Consider the following 16,998-nt stretch of genomic DNA (forward strand, 5'->3'; position numbering starts at 1 on the left):
TCAGTATAAATTAGATGGATCAGTTGGCTTTAATTGACTGGTTGTAAATCTAACTCTTCTTCATGTAATTCAATGAAATCTTTGATATCTGCATAAAGGAGAAATCAGTTCCTCAATCTCTCAGTTTAACCCATTAGCTATCGTAAGGAGCCTATGGGAACATATTGACCCTCAGTACTGCACTGACAACCTTTGAAACAAACCAAGAGGGCTGTTTGACTTAAATGAAGAGGAGCAGAGTGAAGAGTATCCTTGTGAAATTATCTGTATCATAAACCTTTGGGATAATTAACTTCAGTTGACAAAATCAGGGAAAAAAATGAACACAAGTACTGCCCTTGTGGTTGTTCACACTGGGCACGTGTTTAGACTGAGTGCAATAGTCCCAGAGTTTGGATGTGCAGTAACGTGGACGATGGTCAATTAATTTTTCTGGTACGATTTACACCGTAGGCTTCCTCCAAAAAGTTGTAGGAGGTCCTGCAGGATAAATCGCGGATAAATCACATTCCTTTTTGGACTGCTCATGTGGTGGCAAAATTCCTTGATTGTGCCGTTACATGCCTGCAGTCTAAAAACCATAAATGACAACTTGTTTGGGCTATCCTGGTGTGAATAGCATGAGTGTTAAAAAGCTGGTTTGTATTTTTTTTTGTATTAATTAATCAGTGCTGATAATGAGCCCATAACCTGCCTCCTCCTTCATTAGTTTAATTACCTTTTATATGGACGAGGCTCTTTGCTCATGCATCTCATTATTAAATTAACATGCTTGCATAACAGTTTTGCTATTGTTCATGTTGCACAAGGCACTTGTATTCAAAAGCATGTGTTATATGACAGTTTCAGTTATAATTGGTTTGATTTGGCTTGTTTATTCAGTTTCAATTAGAATTAATGCATTTTATTTATCAAGACCCTGGCAATTGTGCATCATTCTCCAGTGGATATGGAACCCCCATCTCATGCTCCTTTGCATATATTAGGCTAAAAGAGCTGAAAATTGCATCAGGGTTATTTTATCATGTAGCATTACTTGAAGTCCCTCATATTAGACTATGGTGCAGCTTCAGCACAAGATTTCCAATATAAATCTGAAAAAGAGTGCCACATATTAAAGTAAGGGTGTAACCAGCACAGAATTACACTTTGGGAAAGTATTTAATCCAGATAGCAATCCACCTTTTTTTTTTAGGAACTGATTTGCTCAATAAACCATCCTGCCACTCCTTCCCCCACCACAAGTCACAGGTAATTTTTCTTCAATTCCCACCCTCAATCTGTTTCTTTCCCTGTACTAGATAATCTAAAATAGTGATTCCCAAAGAGGGCATTGGAAAGATCCAAGGGGACGGTGAGGGAAAAAGGGGAGTTCCGAACCTTCAGTCTTGTTATTATTCAGTCTGCTGTGAAGTTTAATGAAGAAGCCAGTGCAGTAATTTTCTGGCCAGACTTGGAGTGGCAATAGTGAGCAAAATAAATGGCGGCCAGGCATTCTTGCGAGAGCTGGTCTTGGTGGCTGGCATGTTGTATTGGCAACACTAACCCCCCCTGCTCAGCGCCGCCACTGCCACCAGCACCCCGCTTAGCACCAACATTAACCCCCCCCCCCAATCAGTGCCACCACTAGCCCCCACCCTGCTAGGTGCTGCCACTGAACCCCCCCACCCTGCTCAATGATGCCAAACACCCCCCCCCACAGTGCCATTGTACGAGGGGGCGCTTGGAATGTCGCCTGGATGCCAAGGGGTGGCAGCCTGCAAAGGTTTGGAAACCATTGGTCTAAAAGATACAGCTTATGCTTTAGTCTCTTCCAGCCACAATGTTCCCCACCCATTGTGGTAAAACCCAGGCCAGTCTTCTCCAGGAGATATTCTGTCAGATCCAGCCTCTCATCTGGGTAGTTTTTGGAAAACTTATTCGATCTTGGTTGTGCTATTTCTTTCTACTCCTTTGTCAAGTTTTCTCTGTGTTATCGATTTCTCTGGAATGAGATTGGCAAACAGTTCATCTTTACATGTTAGCTCTCCACTGCAATGCAAGTTGGTCTTAACCCTGGATTTCCGACACCATTTTCCCCTTTCAATGTTTTCTTGGATTCAAGTTTTTTAAGCTTTCTCTTCACCACTGACAGTACGAATCTGAAACAACATCTCCTCTTCACTGACAATCAAAACAGTTGCACCTCAAGCATTCGTGCGTAACCCACTGCTCTTCTCTCTATAACACGACTGTGTGGCTGAGCACAATTTGAATGCTGTCTATAAATCTGCCAAGGACGTGATAGTCATCGGCAGAATCACAAATGGCGATATGGAAGTGTACTAGAGCAAGCTAGATCAGCAAGTTGAGTGGCATCGCCACAACAACCTTCCACTGAATGTAGCAAAACTAAGCGACTGCCTGTGGAATTCAGGAGGGGAAAAATCAGGAGAACATGAACCAGTACTCATGGTCAGCAGTGGAAAGTGTAAAGAACTTCAAAGGCCTCAGTGTCTACTACTTTGAAGATCTATCCTGGGATAGATCCATGTTGATGCAATCATGAAGGCGGCTTGCCAACGACCATACTCCATGAGGATTTTCAGGAGATTTGGTATATCACCAAAGACTACAAGCATACCATGAAGAGATTAATGACTGGTTACATCACTCTCTGGTATGGAGGTGCCAATGTACATGACAGGAAAAGACTATAGAGAGTAGTGAACTCAGCCAGACCATCATTCTTTACTCCATTAAGGTCATCTACAAGAGGCGGTGTCTCAAGAAAGCAGGCTCTGTCCTCAAGGACTCTCACTACCCAGCCCATGCCCTCTTCACACTGCTGCCATCAGGAACAAGGTACAGGAACCTGAAGATGAACACTCGACAGTACAAAAACAGCTTCTTCCTGCCTGAGAGCAGATTTGTGAATGGACACCGACCCTCCGACACTACCTCACTTTCTCTTCTTTTGCTCTCATTTAGTTAGTTTTAAAAATGTAATTTATAGCAATATTTCCACTTGTAATCCTACCATCAATCAGATTTCTTGACATGTTCACAACAATAAATTCAGATTCTGGTAGCTTGTGATCACCATTTGATTTTTTTAAAAATCCATTCAATTAGGTTCCTCATGATAGGCTGATTCAGACAATGCAGATGCATAGGATCCATGGCTAGTTGATAGTATGGGCAAAGAATTGGCTGGTTTATAATGGTAGAAAATTGTTATTTTGGTGGGGGTGAGGGTGATGCTGTGACCAGTGGTGTGCCACAGGGATCATTGTTGGAAACATTATTTATGATATGCTTTACTGATTTGAATGAAAAATGATGTAGGTGGGTTAACAAGTTTGCAGATGATACAAAGATTGTCGGTGTTTTAGACTGGCAGCAGATTATTGAATATAGGTCAGACACAGGTATGAACAGAGAAATGTCTGATTGAGTTTCATTTGGACGAATGTGAGGTGTTGCACTTTGGGAGATCAGATGTAACCAGAATGTATTCAGTTAATAGTTGGGCTCTTCGAAGTATTCATGATCAGAGGGATCTAGGGATCCAGGTCCATAGCTCTTGAAAGTGGCCATGCTAGTTAACAGAGTGGAAGAGAAGATATGTTATAGTATGTTGGCTTCATTGAGTGGGGCATTGAATCTATAAGGCAGGTCATCTTGCAGCCACATAAAACTTTGGTTGGGCCACACTTGGCAGATTGTGTGCAATTTTGGTCACCCCATTACAGGAAGGGTTTTGAAAAGATCCAGATGAGGTATGCTAGGATGTTGCCTGGTGTACAGACTACGAGTTTATGGAGTGAGATTAGACTAACTTGGGTTGTTTTCTCTGGAATGTAGAAGGGTAAAGAGAATCATGTGAGGCATTCATAGTGTGGACAGTCAGAATCTATTCTTTAGAGTGTCACCCACTAGAAAATATGTGTTTAAGACAAGGAGGAGAACATTTAAGGGAGATGTGTGAGTTAAGTATTTTACACAGACCGTGGTACAGGCTGCCAGGAATAGTGGTGGAAGCAGATACAATAGCAGTGTTTAAGAGGCTTGTTAATAGGGCCATGAGTATGAAGGAGCTGAGGGATATCCACCAGGTGCAAGCAGCAGATTTTTAGTTTGAACACAGGCACAAGTGCTGAAGGACCTTTTAATGCATTGTACTATTCCATGTTCCATATTTTTTTTATTTAAGAAAGAACCCAGTTCTTTAGGTGATTCCCATTGGAAAATAACAACAGTGTGGTGAGATTCTGATATTGGGTCAGAAATAGAAGTGTGAAATTAAGTAGGGTGAAATTCTGAAGAGTATCCTGCCCGAGAATGGTGACTCATTTAAATTAAATTACAGTTGGTCGAGTGAACCAAATTAAATTGCTTTGGAATAGAATATGAAAAGTGTGATTAAATTTTTGCTTTCCCCCAAGTATATCCTTTCTAATCTGGAATATGACTTTCTCCCAACCAATAATGAGACATTATTTGGGGAATATTGGACAAAATAACAAAAAAATACCCCAGAGAAATGCAAAACTGACCGATACCAGTATCTTGAGCAAACCATGAATCTGCTGGAGGACCATCCCTGGGTAGAAATGGTCAGTCATCATTTTGAGTCAGGGCCTTTTGTTGAGACCAGTTTCGATAAAGGGTCCCGACTCAAAAACTCAATAGACCATGGATGCTACCTGATCTACTGTGTTCCCCCAGAAGCTGAAAATTAATGGAAATCCTCGCTGCTACATTTAACCTACAAAGCTTGACAATCTATTGTGATTTCTCAGGACACAGAATGTGAAAAAGTGAATGTCATTGAAGTGTCAAACAAGCAGAAGCAATGGGCATTGTAAATAGCTTTCAATAATTTACAGAAAATTTAACTAATTTTCCCTTCTTCCTGAACAAATATACAGAGGGCTTTCCTATCCAAATAATGTAAAAGCTCGAGTTACTCGGTCATGCATGTTGGAGTCACACGCTGCACCACAGAACGAGTGCACAAGCAGCTGCACACAATCTGAGACATCAACCATTAAACAATGGTGACATACCAAACCTCCTGAAAATCCTCAGGAAAGGAGCCTTAAGTCCACCCACTCCTCTGCCACAGTTCCAGGTAGAACCTCCAACAATGCAGTGGCCGAATTTGTCTCGACATAGGTAACTCTTACTGTGTCTCTCTAAAGTCCAAAGGTATGTGATTGCAGTTACAGATATCTCAGGCATGCAAATAGTTCATCCTATAACTATAACCCTCTCTGCAATTGGATTATGAACTTTTTGATAGAAAGACCACAGTCTGTCTGGGTTGGCAGCAAAACCTCAAGCCCGACGTTGAGTACTGGCGTACCTCAGGACCACGTGCTCAGCCCACTGCTATTCACGCATCTGACTCATGACTGCACTGCCAGATTCAGTTCCAACAGAATCGTCGTTTGAGGGTGATACAGAAGTAGTTTGGCTCATCAGTGACAATAACGTGTTGCATTAGAGAAGTTGAAAGGCTTGTAAAATGGGGTGAGGACCACAACTTAAGTCTCAACATGAACAGGACAAAGGAGATGATTGTGGACTTCAGGAGGACGAAGGTCAATCATTCTCCACTACACATCAATGGTTCTGTCGTGGAAAGTGCACACATATCCTGGACTCACAACAACTCCTCGTTAGTCAGGAAGGTGCAGCAGTTCCCACACTTCCTAAGGAGGGCAAGGTTACTGGCCTCCATCTTGGCAACCTCTTACAAGAGCACAGTTGAGAGTGTCCTGTCTGGCTGCATCATTGTGTGGCATGGTAGCTGTGAAGCAGCAGACCAGAGGTCAAGGCAGAGGATAATCAAAACAATCAAGAGGATCACTGGGGACTCTCTTTCCTCTTATGATGACATTTACTGGGAGCATCATCTAAATAGAGTCAAGGAATTACCATCCAGTTCACAGTATCTTCAACCCACCACCATCAAGATAAGGGCACAGGAGCATCAAAATCAGGACTGCCAGGCTGGGGAGTAGGTTCTTTGCTCAGGCTGTGAAAGTCATCTCAAACATTTCTAAATATATATATTTTGATTATTTATGCAATCTTTATGTACTGTTTATTGTGTTTTTATGTGTGCACCATGCTCTGGAGAGATGCTGCTTCATCAGATTATATACTGTATGTACAATCAGATGATAATAATCTTGAACTTAACCATGCCGGCCATGTGTCAAGCCAAGCTGGTCCCATTAATCTGGGTTTGGTTCATTTCCCTCCAAAGCTTTCCTATCTATGCATCTGTCTAAATATCTATAGAGCATCAGAATTCTACCTCAACCCACCCCCCCAACCCCAACACCACTTCCTCAGGCAGCTTGTTCCATATACTATCACCCTCTGTGTGAAAAAAAGTTGTCCCTTACGTCCCTTTTCTTTTCACCTTAAATCCATGCTCTCAAGGGTATCTACCCTGGGGACAAGACTATGACTTATCCAAGCTCTTCAAGATTTTATAACCCCCACCCTCCTATGCTCCAGGGAGAAAAATCTGAGCTCTCCTCATAATTCCAGCCCACCAGTCCTAGTAACATTCTTGTGAATCTTTTCTGCACCTTCTCCATCTTAATGAGGTCCTTCCAGTAGCTGCATGACCTGAACTGTGCACAACACTCCAGGTGTGGTCTTTTACAGCTGTAACATAGTGTCCCTGCTCCTGCACTCAGTGCCATAACCAATGAAGGCAAGCATGCCAAACATCTTCACCACACTGCTGATCTGCGTTGCCACTATCATGGAACTATGTACCTTGACTCCTAAGTTTCCAAGTTCTACAGCACTCTCCAGGGCCCCACCATTCATTGTACGTTCTTCCCTGGTTTAACCTATTAAAGTGAAACACATCACATTCGTAGAAAAACTTGTTCCTAATGGAAACTTCTGAGGGAACCAGCTGCAAGAAGTTTGAATAGTTTTTCTCCCCAATGGAAATATCTACTCTTAGATTTCACCAAGGTGAACGCAAATCAAACAAAGATTGTTCTCACTCTCTCCGTTTCTAAGATCTTTTTTTAAAAGTTCTGCCCTTCGTATGAAGCTGACGCAGAGTTCATCATTACATAAAATATTGAATTGATAATGTGCCTTAAATATCTTTCCAAGCCATGAAAATGTTATTTGTATATTAAGAAGAGAGTAATACTGGTACAGTGAACATCTCTTGAGCAATATTATCAGACTCACTGGTACAAAGGAACGTGCAAATGTGAGAAAATTTTAATTTATCACCGATATATCTGTGAATGTCTAAATTCATCCTACCTTGACAAACACAAACTACATTTAAAAAGTTGTATTGATATGAAGGAATTAAACCACAAATAACAGGCACCAGAGCAGGTGCAGCTCTGTAAAACATACAAATACAAACAAAAGATTGCCTATTGGCACCCAGCCAGACTCTAAATGCCATGCTTTATCACTCCCTAATATCCCCCTCAGTGTGATTAGTTTAGTATTGATACTGCTACCGTGATCCCAAGCAGAACACTACCTTCCCTATTATAACGAAAGACCTTGTGATTTTATTTTAGGCAATCATTAACTGAGCTCAGTCCTTCCTACATTTACTGATTTGATTAACTCTTACGTCACTTGAAGCCAAGACCATAAAACAACCTTTAGTGACATTTAAATAACTCAGGAGTAGCTCATTCCCTTTGTGGAATGGACAATGAAAGGGCAGATCAGAGAATGGGGAAATGAGATGATCAGCAAAGTACACAACACAGTTTACTTAATGAGAAGCATTTCCTATCCCTTCAATAGTAAAGGATCACTAAGTAGCAATTGAATAGCTAAGTTAGTTACAGCTGTGATCCTGAAATTGGCTTCTTAATGCTGAATGTCAATTATTTCTGGTCATAGACTAATGGAAAGGATGGTTTATATCACTGTGACATCTACTGAGGCACAAGGACTCATTAGATTAAGAAGATTTCTGGTGTCAAACGAGCAATTTTGACAGGATAGTGCTTTGATGGCACAGTATGACGCTGAATGAAATCGTTGTGCCCCACTGGGCAGCAGAATGTGTGCTCCCCCGTGTGGTTGACTCATAAAGTTGAGGTGTCAAAAGTCAAAGGAATGAACTTCCTGAGAAGGGAAATCAGTGGGTGGTAATGGAAGTGAGTCTGGAAGGGTGAGCCCAGATGTGCTATCTTGGACATCTGCAGAGGCCAGGTGGGCAGTCTTGGACATCTGTTGCAAGTTGGTCCTAAAGGAGTGTTGGTAAAACAGCAATAATAAGGCATTCTTCTAGTTAAGATGAGAGGAAGGCACGTGGCAACTGCAGCAGGGGTGAGAAGCCAGTCTTGCAGTTATGAGGTTTCACAATGATTTACTGACCATAGAATATAGAATTCATGAAGTGGTGAGTGAATTTGTGGATCAGAAATCATGTAATTTTCTGCCTCAATGTGCGACTATAGCAACTAGATTCTATTCGTTTTTATGTTCTTAGCGAAGTAAATACAATTTTCCTAAAGCAAATCATAAAATTTACTGTTGGAAATATCAATAATTGGCGGTTAACACATTTCCCAGATGTTCCTCTATCGACTACTTTTTACAGAACCATTTAAAATAAGCAGGGCAATATTCTTATTAAAATCATGGAAGGGTGCACAATTAAGTAATGCAGGTAAAAATGGCTTTATTCCACAGAACACATTTTAATATTGAAAAGTAATCCACTGCTTATAAGAAACCATATTCAAAAACTTGAAGGATGAATAGAGATGGAAAGAGGTGTAGGTGTCTCAAGACTCTCACCACCAGGTCCAGGAACAGCTGCTACAGCTCCACCATCAGACTCTTCAACACCAAACTCAATCAGGGACTCATTCAAGGACCTGCACTTTTTGTTCTCTCTGTATTGCACATTGTTTATATTTGTTATCTGTTTACAGTTCTTTGTTTGTTTACATGTTCACGCTGGGTACAGTTTATTTTTTGCACTGCCAATTAGTGGTAATTCTGCCACTCCCGCAGGAGAAAGGAGTCTCAGGGTTGTATGTGATGGTATGCGTGTACTCTGACAATAAATCTGAAATAACCTAACCCTTTAAGAAACTTCATTGTTGAATTGTGGTGGCTTTCTAAGTGACAAAATATTTTGATGTGCCAAGGCTACTTGCAGCAATGTGTTAATAAACAATTTCCAGACTTTAATTTTAAATTATGAGCTCTTGGGTGAGGCTATAGCAACTAGATTCTATTCGTTTTTACTGAATTGTTATCTGGTGCTTTGGAAGCTGAGAGGGGATCTGACAGGCATTTGTAAGATTATGAGAGGCATCGATGGGTTAGACAGTCTACACTCTGGGTTAAAAATTTTATTCTACAGGACATGCATTTAAGACGAGAGGGAAAAAGTGTAAAGGAAATGTGCAAGGCTATTTTTTTTGAATGCAGAGAATGGTGGATGTCTGGAATGGGCTGCCAGGAAGCAGGGAATGGAGGAACAGCTATTGTGTGTAGATGGCAGAGTCTCAGTTTGATTTGGACATCATGTTTGGCACAGACACGTACTCCCTGTGCTGTATTATTCTACGTTCTATAAACACAAGAAATGCAGATGCTGGAACCTTGAGCTAATAAGGAGAAGCTGGTCAGGCAGCATCCCAGGGAGAGAAATGAACAGTCCACAATTTGGGTCTAGGATGGAAAAGGAGATATCAAGGATAAAATCTTAATTTTAACTTAAAAAAATTAGTCATATAGAATACTATCAGGCCCTTAAAGGCCCATATACTCGTGCCACACAAATTCACCAAATTAACCTCAACCCTTCTATGTTTTGAAGGGTGGGAAGAAACCAAAGCACCCAAAGGAAACCCCCGGGAGCAAGTACAAAGCCCTTACAGACTGCACCGGTTTCAAAACCCAGTCAGTGTTGTTGTAATATCACTGCCCTAACTGCTACTCTAACCGTGACGCTCTTATCTTACCATCTTGCGTCTGTTGCCCCAACAAACATGTAGTTCCTTTGCATTTTCTTTCAGTAGTGTGTCATGGGGCTTCCATGTTGATATAATCACAAAGAGGCTCACCAGCACCGATACTTGGCGAGGAATTCGACACTAAAGACTCTTGCAAATTTCAACAGCTGTACCCTAGTGAGTATTTTGACTGCTTGTTGTCCACTCATCCTGTGACTGTACCCAAGGCTCCAACACCAAAACCCCTACCTAGAAAGCACAGGAGGACCTTCAAGTTTATTGTAAATAAAAGCCTATAGATCTGTAACTCTAGTCTTTTGAGTTTTTGATATTGCATTCGTTGCATTGCAGTAGGAAGTGCCAATGCACAGGACAGGAAAGGACTACAGAGAGTTGTGAACTCAGCCAGTGCCCTCATGAGCATCAGTCTTCACTCCATCAAGGACATCTATAAGAAGAAGTGTCTTATGAAAGCAGGCTCTATCGTCAAGGACCTTCATCACCCAGGCCATGCCCTCTTCACACTGCCACCATCAGGAAGGAGGCCTGAAGATGAACATCCAGTGGCACAAACACAGCTTCTTCCTCTCTGCCATCAGATTTCTGTATGGACAATGAACCACAGACATTACCTCACTTTCTCTTCTTTTGCACTAACTTATTTATTTTTAAAATGCAATTCATAACATTACTTGCACGTGTGACACTACTGCAAAACCACAAATTTTGTGACATGTTCATTACAATCAATTCTGATTCTGAGGAAGGAATTTCTGAGGCACCCTGATCAATGATTGTGTAGGCACAGAGGAGGTAGCATCTGTCCCTTCATCCCCAGCTGACCCACAATCTCTTGCTCTCAACTAGTACTTGTGAAGCATCAATATCCTCGTGCACCTTTCGGTTTAGCATACTGTGTTTGTTACTTGCAATTTGGTCTCCTCTAAAGTGGAAAACAAATGACAGATTGGGCCACCACTTTCCAGAAAACCTCTGTTCAGTTTGTCGGTGAGAGTTTAAGTTTTGAGCATCTGTCCCATATGCATCTGATCTCTCTCTTCTTGGCATTCTATGCCTTATGATGAAGTTCAAAGTCAGCTCAAAAAAAAAACAGCCACTGATTAGAGACTTTTCAGCTGTTTGGATTCAAGATTATGTGAACAATTTTTAGATCCTATCAATGTCCCAAATCTTTAAGATAATGGGAGTAGGTAATTATTTGACTTGCCAAATTACACATCCTCTGCAATAAACTTCATTTTTTTCTTGTCTCTTCACCATCCCCTTTGTCTTTGCACCATTATCCTTTAATTATTTATTTATCCTTCTTCCTCTTTTGTTTTTTTTTCGCTCCCTTCCCATTTTCTTTGGCTCCTAAAATATCTCAAACTTTAAATATTTCCCCTTCCGATGAAAACTTATGTGTCTTAACTCTTCCTCTTTGGTGCCTGACCTGCTGAATATTTCCAGCATTCTCTGTTTCTATGCTCCTGTAATGATTGTACACATATGTTGCTGTGAATGTGTTGGCTTTCTACTCAATGTGCAGTTATGATACTGCAGATATTACTGCCTTCTTTTCCCTCATAGACTCAATGTCTGATTAACACAAAGATAATTTCAGATTTCCTGTATCCTGTAGGAAGTTGGAGAAACATTAAATTAACTTTTATTGAATTTAACATGTTTAATCGCATCATCTTGCTGAGCCAAGCTCTCAGCTTGACTGCACATGTTGCACAACTAATGTGAGGAGCCCATTGATTTTCTTGGTCACTAATTTTACAATCGAAGTCGAGCTCATAAGATTTCTTAATAAGTGCGTCTTTGAACGTTAAGTAAATGCTCACCACAAATGTTACAGAATGTATCACAGCTGTTGCAACATTGATGAGATATTTCTACTATATTGAATCTTCCTGAATACAATAAATGCTATTGCTAAGTACACTCATTCTGCTATTGCCTGAAGAACATTTGCATCATCATGCGTTCAATGTAATGCACAGCATCTGTGTATGTGAGCGGCTTTTATAGCCTATCTGCATCTATCCTGAGTAAGCATGCCCAGATCTAAGACGATATTTGCATAGCATCTTCACGGAGTGCTTGGACTGACCAAAACATCTTCCTTTGTGGGCAATATACTAGTAGACCTAAAATATGACAGGAAATCACAAAATTGGTTATATCTAAAGAAAAAGTATGTGATAGGAAATATTTAAGATGATTTTTGTGATCAGTAGCCGAAAACCCATAAAATACACCCAAAAGTGTTCAGGAAGCTAAATCTGCGATGTCCAGAGCTATCTGATACATACTAAATGATCCCAGGACTAACACAAAAATGTCAAAATTCCTTTTCCAGCATTTTCTGTTTTTATTTCAGATTTCTAGAATCTGAAGCCTTTTGATTTTTAAGAATATCAATGAGTCCATTGCACTCAGAAGGCGATTCAGTAATGCAATTGCATGGGAGAGACAAAAAATAGACAAAGATACAAAAGACTAGATCAATATCGGAATTCCTCTCCACCCTTGAAAGCAATTAAGCAAGTTCGAGGAGGCAACAATGACTAATATTGATAATTCCAGCTAACTCTTCACAATACAGGATCCCTTTGAGCCACAAAGATTTTTCTGCTTGTGTGCACCTGTTTCCATTCACTCCAGCTCGTCACATATGAGAGGATTACGCTCTATTTTGTAAAGGACAGTCTCCCTGTGAAGACAAACACTACTATCAAAATCTGCTTCCTAACTCAACGTGACTGACTGTCAAAAAGAGAATGCTTCATTGAGGCTCACTGAAATGAAAGGGAGGCGGTATTCCAACCGTGTGGATGAAAGCAGAGTAACTCAGCTCATATAGAAAAAACAGGATTTTAATTTGGCATTCAAATTTCAAGTTTCATTTTTGAAATTGCAACATGGAAATAATGAAAATGTCAGGAGTAAAACATGAAAATCTGCAGACTGTGATTGAAGTAAAAACACAAAATGCTGGAGAAGCTTAGCAGGTCAAACAGTGTCCTTTATGTAGCAAAGTTACAGAACCAATGCTTGAGCAAATTTGAGTGCCATTTTCAGGACTATCCCTTGATACAAAAGCAAAATAGCTTTGGAAAAAAAGTGTGCATATTATTTTTGGCTCTGACCCTTGATTAGTCCAGACATTGCAATGAAATCATTCCTTTGATTGGTCCTCTGACAGATGGTCACCTGTACCCCTTGAATCCTCTGTTGTTGCAAAGAATTTGTTGAACCTCCACTTGCTGGGTGCCATAATCCCACATCACGCGTCTGATTTATGTTTCCTTCTGCGATCCCAAACGGAAGCAGTGTGAGGCTCCCTGGCTGTCATGCAAAGCAGCCAGGAACAAGTAAACTGGTTTTTCCTTGAATGGGTCTGGCTAACAAAAAAACCACAGCAATGCAAACATTCAACCCCAGCACTCCATAACGTTCAGGACAGACTTATCAGCCTTAGCGATTTGTGCAGACACCAAAGTTTGCCAATGAGCTTAAGACAATATTAGATAAGCAGAACTGGCCTTTAACAAATACAGTTCCCTAACTTGTTTTGTTTCCACAACCTAGTATTATTTCATCTCTTCATTCTCCATAACACTAATTTTTTTTAATGAATAGACTTCCCTCCCATAAAGAATAAAAGATTATAAAATCATCTTTTCTAGAAACTCCCAGCGTAAGGACATTGCTTCGTTTAAAAATTCTTTTGAAAGGCAAACTGATAGTTGCGTGAAAGAGAGGAATATCAATGGGTCAAGCAGGAGAGCGGATTAGATCAGGCCATTCATATGGGGACAAACGCTGGAACACGTTTGATGGGCTAAATGATTCGTCACTGTGCGTTGTGGAGAAGGGCGGCAATATATTCCAGACTAAAATGTCTGGAAAGGTGTAGGTTTGATTCGGTGGTGACAATGTTGTTCCTGGGGCTGCTATTTCAAGATCCCTTTCCTCCAAAGATTTGAACAAGTGATCCAGGCTGACATTGCTGCACAGTGGGAGTGGTTGCGTTTTGGATGAATTATGAAACTAATCTCTCTCTGGTGGATGTGAAACACACTATGATGTTACTGAAAAGAAGTTTGGTAGAAGGGATGGAAGGGACACTATTTCAGTCACATTTCTCCATGTTGACTGCCCCACCAGGACATCGTATTGGCCGTGAAGTGTTTGGGAGATCCTAAAGTTGCAGTAAGCATCTATAAACACAAGCTCAACAAGGAAGTCTGCAGATACGGGGTCGAGTGCAATACACAAATGTGCTGGAGAATCTCAGCACATTCTGTCACAATTTGTGGTCAAAATGTTGCACCATCAATTCCAAGATTTTCTTTGCACTTAACATTAGCTTTAGCATTTGCACTTTAAAGTACCAACATTGTGTTATGTGGAAATAAAAATGATCCTCAAATTAAATATTAATAATGGAAGCACTCCTGGAGCTGCACTAACGGCAGCACTGCCGCTGGTGTGGTCCTGTGAAGAGCAGGGAGTGGATGTACAGTCTACTGCAGGGTCCAACCACCCAGTTCAACTCCCATCAGCTCCATGCAGGCTTTAAACGGCTTGCTAACAGAGCCGGCAGTGGCTTTCTTTAAAAATCCCGCGACCGTTGGATTTGGCCCAGTGCCTATAATGGGCAGCTGCCACGAAGGGTTGCAGATTCCGGGGAAGTATAGGACTGGTGCAAGTGCCAGTAAATGTGGAGATCACCCAACCCCTCTCTTGGTTTGAGAAAGAGAAGCAGAGGAGATGACCCACGGGTGATAACAGCAGCGGACCAGTGAGGGGTTCTGCGGTGGAATGCACAGGCTGTTGGTGACTTGAGGCAAAGAAACCGCGCACATGGTTGCTGGCAACTGGGATTCACACCAGGCCGTGGACGACTGGCTCAAGACTGGCTGAAGGGATACCAGCTATTGGGACTGGGACGCGATAGGTGAGGGCATCCTGAAGGCTTCCTGATCGTGTCAGAGGTTCAAATCTGGAACTCACGCTGCTGATGCTTTGGACTGCAACAGTGCTGGAAGCGAATCCATGGACTCTGAGGGACACTCTCTTTTGCTTCTCTTTCTCTGACTGTAAGAGGTACTTCAGGCAGTTTCTGCCAATGGCGAATCTGTCTGCCTTACAGCAGACAAAAGCAAATTTCATGTATTAATGCACTGTTTTTATTACCTGACGATAAAGGAATCTTGAAAAATAATATACATGCTAAGTGAAAGTGATTGCCAGTAAACTGAAGGTGTAACAAGAATTCTTCATTGGAACAAGCAAGTCTGGAGGAGAGAAATTCCTTCTCTTGATTCTACTAAGCATACTCTGTAATAACAGTTGATCTATGTAGTAACAAATGTGTACTGAGGTCCTCTTTTGAGATTTGATGCATTGACTTCAACAGCATATAATAGAGGACAAATTACTACCTGTGTATAAAGCAGATGGAGAATATTTTTAAATGTATTTATTCATGGGCTGCAACTGTTACTGGCAAGACCAGGATTTGGTGCCAAAGTTTAATTGCCCTTGAACCAAGTGAGTTACTGGAAGGTCACTTCAGAGGGTGGTTAAAATTCAGCCATGTTATGAACTTCAAACCACTGTTCAAGATCACACCAGGCAAGGATGGCAGCTTTCCTTCCCTCAAGGACAGTAATGAACATTTGAGTGTTTTGGCATTCAAGCATTTCACCATTGCTGTTATTAACTTCTCAGTTCCAGACTTGGAACATGGTGATTAAATTGCAGGGTTGGTAATAGAGAGAGCAGGATTAAAAATCCAGAACCATGAGTTCATATCCTTTGCAGCGGAGGAGGAATCTAAATTCCGTTAATTAAATAAATCTGAAATTATAACCGCTGAATTTGATAGACATTATTTTAATCCAGATGTTTTTAAATTCCTCGGCATTTTTACTGTGTTGGCCTGACTTACTATAGCTGTAAAATGGGCAGTAGCAACTTGAGTGCTTATCATACATGTGGCCTGATCTTCCTTCCTACTAAAGTAAATGGAAGAGCAAAGTTGGGCAGGGCATCCAGGCAGCGATTCTGTAACCACCTACAATAAATGCACTCCAAAGTCAAAGAGTTCTCTCTAAATGTCTCTCCCCAGCAAGTCAATGCCTATTCTCCCTGCTTTCTCCCTGCTTTCCCTGCTTCTGTAATTGCGGTTCTGCAGGAGTGGACCAAATTCAACTGCTTTTAAAATTCTGGTGTTCTACCTTATCAATATTCTAGCATGGAAACTCAGCAGCAGATACAAAGTGCTTAACACTAATCGATCTTTGCCTCTCCCAGAGAACTTTACGACGAATTAAAACCTTTGCTGGTGGTCACACTCAGCAAAGTCCAACAAACCTTGACAAAATAATGGCCAGGTAGTTTTCTTTTAGTGATGTTGGCTGTGGGATAGAGCAGAGATTGAGGGGAGGCCATGGGAGAATGGGGAGAGCTGTGTCCTTCAAATAAATTTGTGGGATTTAAAAAAAAATTTACACATGTGTTTTGAAAAGTAAAGTCACAGAACTTTGTCAATCGTTGCATGCATTAAACCATTCCATCAAAGTGTGAGTGCATGCGTTCTGGTTCAATAATTTAGTGCAAATGATGTTAACGGAACTGAGTTTTTAAGTGTAGTGCCACTGTGTATTATATTGTGAGGTTAGTTTGAAATATGTATTTGGGACCCTGGAAGGGAATTCAAGTCCACAAACTTTTGACTCAGTGAAAAGAGCTTAGATTTATATTGTAAAGCAGAAAGATATTAACACATATGGTAGAATTAACAGTAGTGGTATTCGTTCAATGCAAGTTAAATAGGGTTATACCTCAATAAAAAATTTCCAAACAAATTTAGCATGAAGTTCTTTGATAAAGAATTAAATTTGAAAAGTGAGGTTATTACTCTTTTTACACTAAATACCCGCATTATTGCCATATACAAGACCCGTCTCTGGAAGCCGGCTTGCTTGTTCACACAGAGCAG

At 40.9% G+C, this 16,998-nt stretch overlaps 1 protein-coding gene and 1 long non-coding RNA gene across 13 annotated transcripts in view; both read right to left on the reverse strand.

Annotated features, from left to right (window-relative positions):
* Positions 1–16,998, reverse strand: part of mecom (MDS1 and EVI1 complex locus) — a 637,277-nt gene that overhangs the window by 305,424 nt on the left and 314,855 nt on the right. The window lies entirely within an intron of this gene.
* The window catches only part of LOC138742621 (uncharacterized), a 116,069-nt gene that overhangs the window by 96,730 nt on the left and 2,341 nt on the right, over positions 1–16,998 (reverse strand). Inside the window, exon 2 of one of the 2 annotated variants that reach the window (XR_011344287.1) lies at positions 1,794–1,984. The exons of the other annotated variant lie outside the window; for it this stretch is intronic. This is a non-coding gene — a long non-coding RNA (uncharacterized lncRNA). The remainder of the gene's footprint in view (positions 1–1,793; positions 1,985–16,998) is intronic. 2 annotated transcript variants of the gene reach the window in all.

Source organism: Narcine bancroftii, chromosome 9 (assembly GCF_036971445.1).
Source record: "Narcine bancroftii isolate sNarBan1 chromosome 9, sNarBan1.hap1, whole genome shotgun sequence".
Taxonomy (NCBI): domain Eukaryota; kingdom Metazoa; phylum Chordata; class Chondrichthyes; order Torpediniformes; family Narcinidae; genus Narcine; species Narcine bancroftii.